The sequence below is a fragment of the Desmodus rotundus genome, chromosome 11 (genome assembly GCF_022682495.2).
Source record: "Desmodus rotundus isolate HL8 chromosome 11, HLdesRot8A.1, whole genome shotgun sequence".
Lineage (NCBI taxonomy): Eukaryota > Metazoa > Chordata > Mammalia > Chiroptera > Phyllostomidae > Desmodus > Desmodus rotundus.
This window is the reverse complement of record NC_071397.1, coordinates 43,109,450-43,125,143: the sequence shown is the minus strand read 5'-3', so window position 1 is coordinate 43,125,143 and position 15,694 is coordinate 43,109,450. Positions and strand designations below refer to the sequence as shown.

The window sequence follows — 15,694 nt, the reverse complement described above, 5'->3', positions numbered from 1 at the left end:
TCCATTTAGGAGAGACTATCTGCCTCCCCCTAAAACATGTTCACCCAGTGCTCAGTAGGTAATGGGAGATGACTAACTGAATGCTGAATGATTTAAGGATTCTACAAGAGCAACTGGTTTAATGGGAAGGTATATTTTATTTAAAATAGGAAGCTGGGAAAGGTGCAAAGTATTTCTTTTTCAGTCACTTGTAATAACAGAAATTATAATAAAATGTGTTTTCATTCTAATTAAAAATAAATTTAACAATAAATTTAATTAAATTTAATATGATAAGGGATATTGTTACAAGTTATAACCTACAAACAGCTCTAACAATAGGGTCATATCTCTGCTAGCAACATAAACCTCCTTTGTGGGCTCTAGGTTTCCCTCAAATGCTTTTGACAGAAATATTCAAATACATGGACAAAAACCCTCTCAAAACTTACTGCTTAACTGTCAATCATAAAGATGATGACATGGTTAAGTTTTGAAGAGGCTCAATGAACGGAGAAGAAAGAAGACCTAAATTTGAATTTTGGCTTGCCCAATAAATCTCTGCAAGAGCAAGATTTACCCTCCTGTGTTTCACTTTCTGCCTTCTAAACAACAGCAGTAGCAGCATGGACACACTGATATAACACTCAGGAGGTGCAGGGCACTGCTCTCAGCACTTTTCACATGTTAACTGATCTAACCCTTCAAAACTTCTATGAGGTAAGTATTAGCATTCTCCTCATTGTAGAGGTAAAGAAGCTGAGGTGGGAAAGGTCATGTAACATTAGTGATGGAGCTAGGGTTCGACTCCAGATGTGTCTTAACCACAACTCATAAATTTCTAAAGTATGTCCCTACAATATCTTAATCATAACTCATTTTCATCATTTGAGGGTGGAAGATCCCTGAATTAGTAATGATCCTTTCAAATACAAATGGCAGAAATCCTCTTAAATTGGTTTTTGGAAAAAAAGGGAATGTATTTGCTCACGAAACTTCAATGTCCACAGTAGATTAGGCACTAGTGGGTCTAGAAACTCAAACAGTAATATGAAGAATCTTTTTCCATCTTTTCTTTTCACCATGTAAGCTTTTATCTTTAGGAGGCTCTGCCCTTCTGCCAGGTCCCAGCAATCTTAGGCATACCTCCTGAAATCTCCAAAGCCACTATAAATACAGTGTCTTGATGGCACCTGTAAACCCCTGAAACGAATTTCATTGATTCTGATTGGTCTTCCATGGATCACTGGCCACCCTGAATCAAACACAGTGGCTGCAAGGACAAGATGTTGGGACTGGTCTGGGTCACATGTAACTATTGGAGCAAACAGTATATTCAGTTTGACCTGAACCACACAGACTGAGAGTGAAGAGGTGTGGTTCCTCAGGGAAAGTCAGGGCACTGTTTCCACAGAAGGGAGATGGAGGCTGGGTAGGCAGAGAATGACAGCTGGCCACTCAATTAGATTGTTGCATTGGCAATTTCCAGCACTAAAATCCTGTAAATTTTTGCCCAAGGAAAGAAGGGAAGAGGAAAGAACAGGATTTGATGTATATATAAATTCCATTTGCACTTAAATTACCAAAACTCTTTGCCCTCCCAGTGACTTAAAGAACTTCTTTGTTACAGAACTTTTACTAAAATAATTGGAATAATGAGAAAAGATTTATGTAAAATTTTCTTTTGACACTATAATTGTTTTGCTTTCTTAATTTCTTTTTTAAAATATATTTATTGTTTATGCTATTACAGTTGTCCCATTTCCCCCTCTTCATTCCACTCCATCCTGCTCATCCCCTCCCTCCCACATTCCCCCCCTATAGTTCATGTCCATGGGTCATACATATAAGCTCTTTGGCTTCTACATTTCCTATACTATTCTTACCCTCCCCCTGTCTATTTTCTACCTATCATTTATGCTACTTATTCTCTGTACCTTTCCCCCTCTCTCCCACTCCGCTATTGATAACCCTTCATGTGATCTCCATTTCTGTGGTTCTGTTCCTGTTCTAGTTGTTTGCTTAGTTTGACACTATAATTTTATAATGCTGTATTTAAAAGAAAAAACTGGTGATAACCTAGAAGGGCAATAGTAGTAATTGGTTGAATAAGTTATGGTATATCCTCACATTAGAATGTTATATAATGATCAGAGTTGTGAAGATGGTGCGAGATAGGTGGGAGTGGAGTCCACTTCCCCTCAACGCCAGTGAAATACCTAGCTGATATGAGGAGCAGAGCGAACAGCCAACGGTATTCCAGCATATATGAAGATCAGAGACCAAAGATAGAGGACATCGAAAGATCAGATGGTAAGAAGAGTGTTTAAGGACAATAAGATCCCCGGGACCTGCGCGGGGACGAGGTCGACTGAAGCCCCTGCCATGGCGCAGGGTCTGCTGCAGGATTCTTGGGAGAGAGCCAGGCTGAGCTGTGTGAGCAGCCAGGTGCTTGTTTGGACCAGGGGGGCTTGAATAGGAAGAATTTCTCAAAAAGGAAAAGAAAATAGAGGCACGTAGTAGCTAGTTAGAGAACTCTCTGCAGCAGCCAAGGCCTCTGGCGCCCCTCCCCCCTCTGCCCCTGGACGGTGATCGAGGAAAAGCAGCCCCAGCGCTCACCTGAAGCCCGGCTGGTGCCCACTCAAATTAGCGGATTAGGGGCCCATACCTGAAACCCCGGGTGAGCGCGAGCCCTGATAAGCGGCCCAGCTGCCTGGGCACCAGACCCAAAGTGCCCCAGTGGGTGCATACCCCAATCACTGGCCTGGGGCCCACACCTGAAACCCCGGGTGGGCGGGCGCCCTGATAAGCCCACAGCTGCCTAGGAGCACAGACAAAAATCTCCTGGGTGAGTGCGCAATCGGATCAGTGGCTGGCTGCCCCCACGCACAGACCCAAAGCAGGGGATCGGCAACCAACCGAAGTTCAAAGCAGAGATCGGCCACACAACCCAATCAATGCCCTGGCTGCTTGCAGGCGACCACAGCCAAAAGCACTGGTTCTGAAAAACTCCTACTTAGCCCCTGTGCATAGAACTCTGCAGGGCCTACTGGCTCTCTAGGAGGAAGGCAGAATGCCCAGTAGAGGGGAGCTGCAGGGCTAGGAGAGACGGCATTCCCCAGAAAGACTCGACACAGTAGGGGGCTGAACTACCCCATAGCAGCACCAAGAGCCCCTAGCATCTAAGACAACAAAGAGCAAGAAGGTGGAATGTGAGTTGCCCCTAACTGGTGCAACTCAAGGACAGCACAGCTGGTGAACTAAAGGCCTAGTGGGGAGCAGAAGGACCCGGAAGAACTAGAATGAAGGCTGAACAACAGCGAAGACTGTGGCTCAGGAAGGGAGAAAAGTGAAACCAATCCTTCCAACCAACCCCTCCCATTCCACAGACAGGACGACCAGCAGAATCAACCTGACTGGTTTAAAGCCAGCAGAAGACTTTTTTTTTCTTTCTTTCATCCTTTCCCCCTGAATTCCTTCTTCCTTTCTGTCCTCCTTTCTTTTCTTTATTCCTTCTTCCTTCCATCCTTTACCTTTTTTATTCCTTCTTCCTGCCTTCTTTTATTTATTCTCTTGTTTTAATTTTTGTTAAAAAATTCCTTCTTATCTTGCCTCTGATCTTTCTTTATTCCTACTCATTTCCTTCCTTTCCTTTTCTATACCCTTTTTCCCTCCTTCCGTTTTTTTTTCTTTTTCCCCCCATTCCTCTTTTTCCCACAGGTGAGACAAGTAAACCTGGAGTGCTGAAAAGACCAGAGTAAGACTGTGTTACACCTATAAACATCAGCTCAAGACCAGTGAGCACAGGAGATTAAGGAGACAGCGCCACTGAATCCCATTGGCATTCTACCATAGAAGTTCATACCATAAACCCAGGGAGTCCGAATAGATCAATTTAAGAAGCAGAGGCTAACAAGAAGAGTCTCACAAACAATGGGAAGACAAAGAAACAATTCCCAAATGAAAGGAAAGGAGGAAGCCTCAGAAAGAATGCTAATTGAAAAAGAGGCAAGTCAACTATCAGATACTGAGTTCAAAGCAATGGTTATCAGGAAGCTCACTGAGCTCTCTGAGCTCACAGAGAACTACCAGAAACTACAGGTAAAACTACAATGAACTCACTGCAAACTATATCAACATGAAAAAGGAAATAGAAACTATCAACAAGGGCCAAGAGGAAATGAAGAATACAATTTCTGAATTGAAGAACACAGTAGAAGGAATGAAAAGCAGACTTGATGAAGCAGAGGATTGGATCAGTGAGCTGGAGGACAAAGTATAAAAAAACACCCAGAAAGAGCAAGAAAAGGAACAGAGGCTCAGAAAGAATGAAGAGGCAATAAGGGAAATGCAGGACAACATGAAACGTAACAATATCCGTATAATAGGAATACCAGAAGGAGAAGAAGAAGAGCAAGGGATAGAAAACCTGTTTGAAAAAGTAATGATGGAAAATTTCCCTAATCTGAGGAGAGAAAAAGTCACCCAAATCCAGGAAACACAGAGAGTCCCAAGCAAGAGGAACCCAAAGAGACCCACTGCAAGACACATCAAAATTAAAATGGCAAAATTCCAAGACAAAGAGAGGATCTTAAAGGCAGCAAGGGAGAAACAGGAAGTAATATAAAAGGGAGTCCCAATAAGGTTAGCAACTGACTTCTCAATGGAAATGCTTCAAGCCAGAAGAGAATGGCAAAAAATATTCCAAGTAATGAGAACCAGAGGCCTGCAACCACGACTACTTTACCCAGCAAGGCTCTCAATCAAGATAGAAGGCCAAATAAAGAGTTTCCCAGACAAAAGAAGTCTAGAAGAATACAGCTCCACCAAACCAGCTCTGCAAGAGATACTAAAGGGACTGCTTTAAGGAAAGGAAGAAAAAGAGAAAGACAGAGGAACACATGTAGGAAAAAATGGCAATGAATAACTACCTATCGATAATAAACTTAAACGTAAATGAATTAAATGCTCCAATCAAAAGACATAGAATAGCTGAATAGATAAGAAAACATGACCCACACATACACTGCCTACAAGAGACCCATCTCAGGACAAAAGACTTACACAGACTGAAAGTGTAGGGCTGGAAACAAATTTTCCAAGCAAACGTACAGGAAAACAAAGCAGGGGTAGCAATACTCATATCAGACAAAATAGACTTCCAAAGAAGGGCCATAAAGAGAGACCCAGAAGGTCACTTCATAATACTCAAAGGAAGAATCCACCAAGAAGACATAAACATTGTAAAAATATATGCACCCAACATAGGAGCACCCAAATACATAAAGAAAATCTTGGAGGACTTCAAGAAAGATATTGACAGGAACACAATTATAGTAGGGGACTTTAACACCCCACTATCAAAAATGGACAGGTCTTCCAAACAAAATATCGAAAAGGATTTTGTGTCACTTAACAATACCCTAGATGAAATGGATTTAACTGATATATATAGAGGTTTTCATCCCAAAGAAGCAAAATACACATTCTTTTCAAGTGTACTTGGAACTTTTTCAAAGATAGACCACATGATAGGACACAAAGCAAGCCTCAACAAATTCAAGAAAATTGAAATCATATCAAGCATTTTCTCTGACCACAAGGGACTGAAGAAGAAACCAACCCCAAAGGAAAAACCCAAAACACTCAAAATCATGGAGACTAAATAGCATGCTATTAAGCAATGAATGGGTCAAGAACGAGATTAGGGAAGAAATCAAAAAGTTTCTGGAAACAAATGAAAATGAACTCACAACAACCCAATTCTATGGGACACGGCAAAGGCAGTCCTGAGAGGGAAGTTCATAGCAATACAGGCCTACCTTAAAAAGATAGAAACATTTCAAACAAACAACCTAACCCTACGCCTACAAGAACTGGAGGAACAACAACAAAGACAGCCCAGAGCAAGCAGAAGGAAGGAAATAACCAAGATCAGATCAGAGTTAAATGACAAAGAGACTAAAAGCACAATTGTAACTATCAATGAATCCAGGAGCTGCTTCTTTGAAATGATAAACAAAATCGACAAGCCTTTAAGTAGGCTCATCAAGAAAAAAAGAGAGAGGATCCAAATAAACACAATTAGAAATGAAAGAGGAGAGATTACAACTGATACCACACAAATACAAAAGATTGTAAGAAATTTCTACAAAGAACTGTATGCTAAGAAATTTGAAAACCTAGGTGAAATGGACACATTTCTAGAAAAATATAATCTTCCAAAACTGAATGAAGAAGAAGCAGAAAACCTGAAGAGACCAATGACAGCAGACGAAATTGAAGCAGTCATCAAAAAACTCCCATCACACAAAAGCCCTGGACCATATGGTTTCACAGGAGAATTCTACAAAGCATTTAAGGAAGAGCTAACCCCTATCCTTCACAGACTATTCAAAAAAATCCAAACTGATGGAAGACTCCCAAACTCGTTTTATGAAGCCAGCATCATCCTAATCCCAAAACCAGGAAAAGACACAATGAAGAAAGAAAACTTCAGGGCAATATCGCTGATGAACATAGACGCTAAAATTCTCCACAAAATATTAGCAAACCGCATCCAGCAATACATTAAAAAGATCATCCACCATGACCAAGTGGGATTCATCCCAGGGATGCAAGGATGGTACAATATTCGCAAATCAATAAAAATAATAAAAAGCATAAACAAAAACAAAGACAAAAATCACATGATCATATCAATAGATGCAGAAAAAGCATTTGATAAGATACAGCACCCATTTCTGATAAAAACACTCAGCAAAGTGGGAATAAAGGGAGCATGCCTCAACATAATAAAGGCCATATGTGAGAGACCTACAGCCAACATCACACTCAATGGACAAAAACTTAGAGCTTTCCCACTAAGATCAGGAACAAGACAAGGATTCCCTCTCTCACCACTCCTATTCAACATAGTATTGGAAGTCCTAGCCACAGCAATCAGACAAGAAAAAGAAATAAAATGTATCCAAATTGGAAAGGAGGAAATGAAACTGTCACTGTTTGCAGACAACATGATAGTGTACATGGAAAATCCTATAGACTCCACCAAAAAACTACTCGACCTAGTAAATGAATTTGGCAAAACAGCTGGATACAAAGTCAATACTCAGAAATCAAAGGCATTCCTGCACACCAACAACGAAACTGCAGAAACAGAAATCAGGAAAAAAATCCCATTTGATATAGCAACAAGAAAAATAAAGTACCTAGGAATAAACCTAACCAAGGAGGTAAAAGACCTATACCCAGAAAACTACACAACACTGAAGAAAGAAATTAAGGAAGACACACAAAAGTGGAAGCATGTACTATGGTCATGGATCGAAGAATTCACATCATCAAAATGGCCATACTACCCAAAGCGGTTTATAGACTTAATGCAATCCCTATTAAAGTACCCATGACATATTTCATAGATATAGAACAAACATTTCAGAAATATATATAGAACCATAAATGACCCTGAATAGCTGCAGCAATTCTGAGAAAGAAGAACAAAGCAGGAGGGATCACAATACCTGATATGAAACTGTATTAAAAGGACACGGTAATCAAAACAGCCTGGTTCTGGTATAAAAAGAGGCACATAGACTAATGGAACAGAACAGATAGCCCAGAAATAAACTCAAGTGTATACAGTCAATTAATATTTGACAAAGGAGGCAGAAGCCTAAAATGGAGTAACAACAGCCTCTTCAACAGATGGTGTTGGGAGATCTGGACAGCTACGTGCAAAAAAATGAAACTCGATCACCAACTTATACCATACACGAAAATAAACTCAAGATGGATAAAAGACTTAAATATAAGTCGTAACACCATAAAAGTCCTTGAGGAAAACATTGGCAGGAAAATCTCAGACATTCCATGCAGCAACATCTTCACAGACATGTCTCCTAAAGCAAGGGACATAAAGGAAAGAAGAAACAAATGGGACCTCATCAAAATAAAAAGCTTCTGCATGGCTAAACAAAACAGCACCAAATTACAAAGAGAACCAACAGTATGGGAAAACATATTTGCTAATTATACCTCAGACAAGGGCCTGATCTACCAAATATATAAAGAACTCACACAACTCCACTCCAGGAAGACAAACAACCCAATTAAAAAATGGGCAAAGGACTTGAACAGACGCTTCTCCAAGGAAGTCATACAGGGGGCCCAGAGACATATGAAAAGATGCTCAGCACCACTAGCCATGAGAGAGATGCAAATTAAAACCACAATGAGGTACCATCTCACACCAGTCAGAGTGGCCAACATAAACAAATCCACAAACAAATGTTGGAGAGGATGTGGAGAAAAGGGAACCCTAGTGCAGTGTTGGTGGGAATGCAGACTGGTGAGGCCACTGTGGAAAACAATATGGAATTTCCTCAGAAAACTAAAAATGGAAGTGCCCTTTGACCCAGCAATTCCGCTGCTGGGATTATACCCTAAGAACCCTGAAACACCAATCCAAAAGAACCTGTGCACCCCAATGTTCATAGCAGCACAATTTACAATAGCCAAGTACTGGAAGCAACCTAAGTGCACATCAGCAAACGAGTGGATCCAAAAACTATGGTATATTTACACAATGGAGTTCTAAGCAGCAGAGAGAAAGAAGGAGCTTATACCCTTTGAAACAGCATGGATGAAACGGGAGAGCATTATGCTAAGTGAAATAAGCCTGGTGGTGAGGGACAAATACCATAAGATCTCACCTTTAACTGGAACATAATCAATAGAAGAAAAAAGCAAACAAAATATAACCAGAGACATTGAAGTTAAGAACAATCTAACAATAGCCAGGGTCGGGGGGGGGTGGCGGGGACAGTGGGAAGAGGGGATTACAGGAACTACTATAAAGGACACATGGAGAAAACCAAGGGGGAGGGTGTAGGTTGGGGAGGAAGGTGGGTTCGCCTGGGGTGGGGTGGAGGGATGGGGAGAAAAGGCATACAATTGTAATTGAATAACAATAAAAAAATTTTAAAAAGAATGTTATATAATTATTAGAAGTGATGTTTTTAAAGAATATTTATGTGAAAGTATGGAAGATAGAATGTTAATTGAGAAAAGTTAATTGGATAAAAAAAATACATAGTATTCTATTTTTATTTAAAAAGAAACATCTGAAAAAAAAAAAGAAACACCTGTTTTTGTCCTATATAGGTGAACAGCACTGTGGGAGAGGGGACAGAGATACATCTAAGTATTGATAGTAGCTATCTCTTGGTGGGGAGGTTTTGAGTAATTTTAATTCTATTTTGTATACTTATCTGTATTTCCATATTTTCTACAATGAATATGTAATACATTTGTAATCAGGGAAAAAACCTTAAAGTAACTGAACAGAGGATTTTGAACTCTACTTGTTCTGTTAAATTTGTGTCAGAATAGAGTGAGAAAAGAAATGCAGATAAAACAAGAATCAAACATAAAACATTCTTTGAGATAACCAAGAGTTGATTACATTTCCCTACTTCAAAAGGCTGTTTTGTGAGCTCTTTTTTTAGTAACTATAAGGCTTGATTGTATGCTAAAAATTATTTATGCAGGTGTGCCCAATTCTAGAGCACTTGATATAATGTCAGAAAGTTCAAGCTGGAGAACCAAGATGGCGGCGTAGGTAGACACACTGCGCCTCCTCGCACAACCAGAACTGACAGAGAATCGAACAGCAAGGGGGACCAACACCAAGGAAACAGAAAATAATCATTCATCCAGACTGGTAGGAGGGGCGGAGACGGCACTGGGGTGGAGAGGACTCGCGTGGCTGTGGCGGGACTGAGACTGGCGGAGTGTGGGACAAATGGCGCAGGCAGTCCGAGCACTAGCAGACCCTGCGGTCCCACATTTGCACAGATAAACCCAGAGGGCCGGACTCAGAGTGGCGGAGAGTGGGGCAGGCAGAGTGGCGGATAGCACATTGCGGCACCACATTCACCCACAGATAAACCGGACGAACGGCGGGCAGAGAAGCAGACCGCTGCGCAACCCAGGGCTCCAGCTCGGGGAAATAAAGCCTCAAACCTCTGATTGAAAGCGCCCCTGGGGGTTGGGGCGGCAGGAGAGACTCCCAGCCTCACAGGAGAGGTTGTTGGAGAGACCCACAGGGGCCTAGAGTGTGCACAGGCCCACTTACTCGGGAACCAGCACCAGAGGGGCCCAGTTTGATTGTGGGTAGCGGAGTGAAAGACTGAAATCCGGAGGAGAGTGAAGCGGGCGCCATTGCTCCCTCTCGGCCCCGCCCCCACGTACAGCGTCACAGCGCAGCGACCAGCATTACCCCGCCCCGGTGAACACCTAAGGCTCCGCCCCTTAAAGTAACAGACGCGCCAAGACAAACAAACAAAAAAAATGGCCCAAATGACAGAACACTTCAAAGCTCCAGAAAAAATACAACTAAGCGAGGAAGAGATAGCCAACCTATCGGATGCACAGTTCAAAGCACTGGTTATCAATATGCTCACAGACTTGGTTGAATCTATTCGAAAAACAGATGAAAAAATGAAGCCTATGCTAACAGAAACAAAGGAAAATGTACAGGGAACCAATAGTGATGAGAAGGAAACTGGGACTCAAATCAATGGTATGGACCAGAAGGAAGAAACAAACATTCAACCAGAAAAGAATGAAGAAACAAGAACTTGGAAAAATGAGGAGAGGCTTAGGAACCTCCAGGACACCTTGAAACGTTCCAACATCCGAATTATAGGGGTGCCAGAAGGAGAAGAGGAAGAACAAAAAATTGAAAACTTATTTGAACAAATAATGGAGAACTTCCCCGATCTGGCAAAGGAAATAGACTTCCGGGAAGTCCAGGAAGCTCAGAGAGTCCCAAAGAAGCTGGACCCAAGGAGGAACACAACAAGACACATCATAATTACATTACCCAAGATTAAACGCAAGGACCTACGTCCAAGATTACTATATCCAGCAAAGCTATCATTTAGAATGGAAGGGAGGATAAAGTGCTTCTCAGATAAGGTCAAGTTGAAGAGGCTCATCATCACCAAGCCCTTATTATATGAAATGTTAAAGGGAGTTACCTAAGAAAAAGATCAAAAATAGGAACAGTAAAAATGACACCAAACTCACAGTTATTAACGACCACACATAAAACAAAAACGAGAGCAAACTAGGCAAACAACTAGAACATGAGGGTTGTCAATAAGGGAGTGGGAGGGGGAGAGGGGGGTAAAGGTACAGAGAATAAGTAGCATAGATGATAGGTGGAAAATAGACAGGGGGAGGGTAAAAATAGTGTAGGAAATGTAGAAGCCAAAGAACTTATAAGTATGACCCATGGACATGAACTATGGGGGGGGAATGTGGGAGGGAGGGGGGTGGGCAGGATGGAGTGGAGTGGGGGGGGAATGGGACAACTGTAATAGCATAATCAATAAATATATTTAAAAAAAAAAAGAGGCAACAAAAAAAAAAAAGAAAGTTCAAGCTAATTAAAGATAATGACTTTTACTAGAAAAATACTAATTATATTACAACATCTCACATAAATTGTAAAATTCCATTAATTATATGGAAACCCTCTCTGTGCATTTGAATTATGGGTCAGTTTCCAAATACTCTATTTGTATCCCCCTTTTAGGGCAGTATATTTGATGTGCAATGCAAGTAATATTAAGCCATATAAAATTACTGTGAAAATAGGGATTAGCAGAACTTGATGAAAATGTTTAAAAACATTAACATAAAAATCACATCTGTTTAGTTCAATTGTTAAAGGAACTAGAAGCAGCTTTGAAATACATAATTTTTTAATTATTTTTGCCACATTGACATCACCATCATTATAATCTAATTTTTTAAGTTTCAGCATAATTTTATGCATACTATCTCATTTTACCCTGGCCAGGCTGCTGTTATCAATGCTCTTATGAGAGAACTAAGGCATGGAACAGATACATGGTTTTTCCAAGGTCACACACAGAGAAGGTGTACAGTTCAGACCTCTTACTCCTGTATCTTCTTATATCACCACCTGCCCTTCTTCTTATCCTGCCACCTGCCATTTGGAACTAGATTGTCAATGTTAATAAAACTAATGAAATCTGGAGTTTGCATGAAAATTTACATTTTACAAATTTATTTTACCTAATTGCAGTCTAAGAACAGTACTATGAGGTAATAACATCAGCACCTGATACTAAATTGAGTCCTTTACCGCTTTTTGTATATTATCATTTTGTGTTAGGCAGCCTTAAGATGGGCCTCAATAATCCCTGACTTAATCTGTAAATAACAGTACAACCTGACCAGAATTTATAAGTTTATAACACTTTCCTTTCCTGCCCCTTTTTCTTTTCTCTTCCTTTTCTTTCATTCCCCACCCCCTGCCCCATTTTGCTTTCTGTCCATTGCACTGATCAGAACATTTAGACGAGTGTTAAATAGTGGTGGTGTTAGCATGCATCCTTGTCTCACCTTTATAGAGCTTTACCAATCAGCGTGATGTTAGCTATTGCTTCAGAAAGATGTTCTTATTGCAAAAATCTGTTGTTTCTAGTTTATTAAGCAATTTATTTCTTCTATTTCTAGTTGGCTGGTTTTTAAAAAATTTATAAATATATATTAAATTTTGTAAACTTCTGGTAGTGTGGGAACATACTGTATTACCACTTGGGCTAGAGATGTGTCCTGGTGTTGTCTCTCCCTAAATACCACTTCTGAGAAATCCTATCTTGATTATTTTCCTCCAATGGGTAGAAATTCATTTACATGACCTATGCTGACCAGGCATCAATAAAAGGAAATGGGGAGCAAATGTTTTGAATAGGCACCAAAATGGCTAACAAAGGTGATATTAGGGTGATTTTCAAGGGAGGCTGTGACTCATGTCTCAACACATGCCCAAGGGAAAGTGTGTCTAGGAGGATACACAGGAGCTCTTGGTCTAGTAATACAACCCTGAGTAAAAGTCACCATGGACAGGAGAAAAGAATGAAAACTTGAGTTTACTATGTTTGTGTTGTTGATTTCTGTAGAGTTTTAAACTTGCCGGCTAGTAGATATAAATGATTAATTTGAATACTTTTTAATATAAAAATAATCAGTGGAGTCTTCATCTCTGAGTATCTTCATGAAAGGAATAATGAGCACCTAAAGGAATATTTAGGCATGCATGTACCCAGACTCTGAGGACCAAGATGATGGCTAAACTATTTTTTGAGCTCCTTTCCAGCTCTATCATCACAAATCTATACAGAGATCTGTAGCAATTTGGGGGGCTTCAGGTGATGATGACATAATCATAAAGTTCTATCAACAATGATGAATCAGGATTTGAAGGAGTTTCTCTGTATAGCTCTCTAGTGATGAAATGTCTGAGCAGAGGCACTTCTACTTCTAGGCAGCAAAATGGTTACTTGTGGAGGTGCTATGCAATTTTAGAAATAAGCAACATATTTTGCTTTAAACATGATACAGAAATTGAGCTGAATTCCACTTACATAGCCCACTTTATTTTCAGAGTTCTGTGGTCTGGGGTCTAAAGTTCTGAAGGGAGGCAAAAAGCAGGCAGCATATTTTCTGAAATTGCTAAGTGGACCTCAAATGCCTCTGCTCACTTACTTCTTGAAGACAAGGTCATGTCATTTAATTCAGCAGGAATACAAGTGCACCAGCAAGAGAAGAAAGGCTAGCTCATAATCTCCTTTTTGTATTTAAAATATATATTTCAAAGGGATTTCAAATACGCTTCCCTTGGAAGAGGCAGCACAGGGACCCAGAGCAGGCCTCTACTTCCTGCCCCATGAACAGGGTTAACTCAGGAAAGTCCAGATTCACAAGTCCACACCGGGTGTTTAAGGTCATGCATATTATGTCTGTATGTGTAACTATTGGCAAATACATATTCTGGAGCAATGTCAAGTTCAGACCAGGGGCATATACTGCTTGGAGCTGGGGGTAAAGTAAGAATGACAGGAGAATCCTGAATAATTTGAGAAAAACACCCCTACCCTAACCCATTTGTCCATCCGTCATTTTTTCCTGGACTCAGAGATTTGGTGCAGGAGGCAGGGAAGGACCATGAAGAAGGTTAGGAAGCAGCACCCTGGGACACTGACACCCTCTGCCTCATCCTTCTAACCCAAGGACAAGAAGGGATGGGTTGAGTACGAGGTCCTCTCCAAAAGTGGACACAGACAAAAACATACTAAGTATATACGTTTGAAAAATGCAAAACCATGTGTGATCCTGTGATAGCAGGAACCACTTCCATTTATCCTCCATTCCCTTTCATTTTCTCCACTAAGGGGGATGGGGAGAGCAGTCTCTCACCTTACAGTATTTTCTTGAGTGGAAATAGCCTAAGACAAAATTTCCCTCCCTAACTTGCACTTCCAAGCTTCATTTTATATTTTCAGGAAACGAGTCAGCCCCATCACCTCCCCACCAGGGGACTGAGCACATCATTATTTTGTGAGGGCTGGAGCAAATGCGCCATCCTTTTTAATCAAAGGTTTTTCAATCAGCATTGGCTTTGAGATCACCTCGTCCTCCAGTGGTCCCTGGAGCACATCCCTCTCCGCGTGATTTCTACCCAAGTTTTTCCTCCTAAAACCCCTTTGACATTTATTTAATCCTTAAGCCTCCTCAAATTATTTCTCAAGGAAGCAGGATAGAATTCATAAACTACAGTTATATGCAATGTTGACATTCAGGTTCACACAGTTGGGGGGATTGTTTGACTGAGAAATGCGTTCCTTATTAAGATGTCCAGGGTGCAGGTACCATGCCCAGGCTACTACCCCCGTAGTCTGCCGCCCCCTGCCCTAACTCCCCGCCGCCTTTGTGCCTCAGTGAGAGTACAAATCCCGTCCTCTATCTATGGACCCCTGACAGACCTTGAGCCCCTGGCCTAGGGTGGAGATAAGCAGGAAAGCCGGTCCTCGGGGTAAGGGCGCACCTCTCACCTTCGCAGATGAAGCGTGCAGCCGCGTCGCCCTGGGCGAACTGGGGCGTCCCGTTGGCTCCAGAAGTCTCGCTCCTAAATCCGCTCCTTTCCCCCACCCCCACCGGGCTTTATCAAAGCACCTCTTCTCGCGACACCCGGCTCTGGGCTATGCTGAGTCCGGGGGCACTGTACCTCTCTAGCGTCTTTTGCTCTCACCGGTGACCCTGGGCTGCGGTGAGACAGAGCCGGGAGCGAGGAGCACAGAGCGTCAGGCGCAGCGCTTCACCAAGTCTGGGCGCCCCAACTGGAAGAGGAGGCGATAGCAGGCAATAGGAGGAGGAGCAGGAGCAGGGGCCAGTCTATTAAATCAACCGGCAGGTTGCAGCCATCCAGGATATCACTGAACGGAGAAGGGATGGGGGGGATGAACAGGTGAGCTGGAGTGGTGTTAGAGACTTGGCGGTCGGAGCTCCCAGGTGCTTCAACTCTTTCTTGCTTAGGCTGTAAAAGAAATTCTGGAGCTGATGGTGCTCTCAGGCCTTCCGATTGGAAACACTGGAGGGCAGCGCTGTCCACTCTATAAACCTGGCCTATGGGCTTGGAGGTTTGGACACAGAGTCACACCTCTGGAGCCCACTGTTGGCTGTGGCCCAGGCAGAGAAGGGGCCAGTTAGTGCAAGGAGAGGCAGACTTCTTTCTTCTTTTCTAGGGCCAGGCTGGGTCAGAGAGAGAGAGAGAGAAAGAGAGTAAAGAGATGGCAGGTTTGAACTTGTGGCTCCTCCAGGCAAATTCTCTGCTTTC

At 41.8% G+C, this 15,694-nt stretch overlaps 1 protein-coding gene across 1 annotated transcript in view; it reads right to left on the bottom strand.

Annotated features, from left to right (window-relative positions):
• Positions 1-14,948, bottom strand: part of HTR1E (5-hydroxytryptamine receptor 1E) — a 79,216-nt gene extending 64,268 nt beyond the window's left edge. Inside the window, exon 1 of the mRNA XM_053914088.1 lies at positions 14,913-14,948. The gene's annotated coding sequence lies outside the window, so the exon portion shown is untranslated. The remainder of the gene's footprint in view (positions 1-14,912) is intronic.
• Between the last annotated feature and the right edge of the window lie 746 nt (positions 14,949-15,694).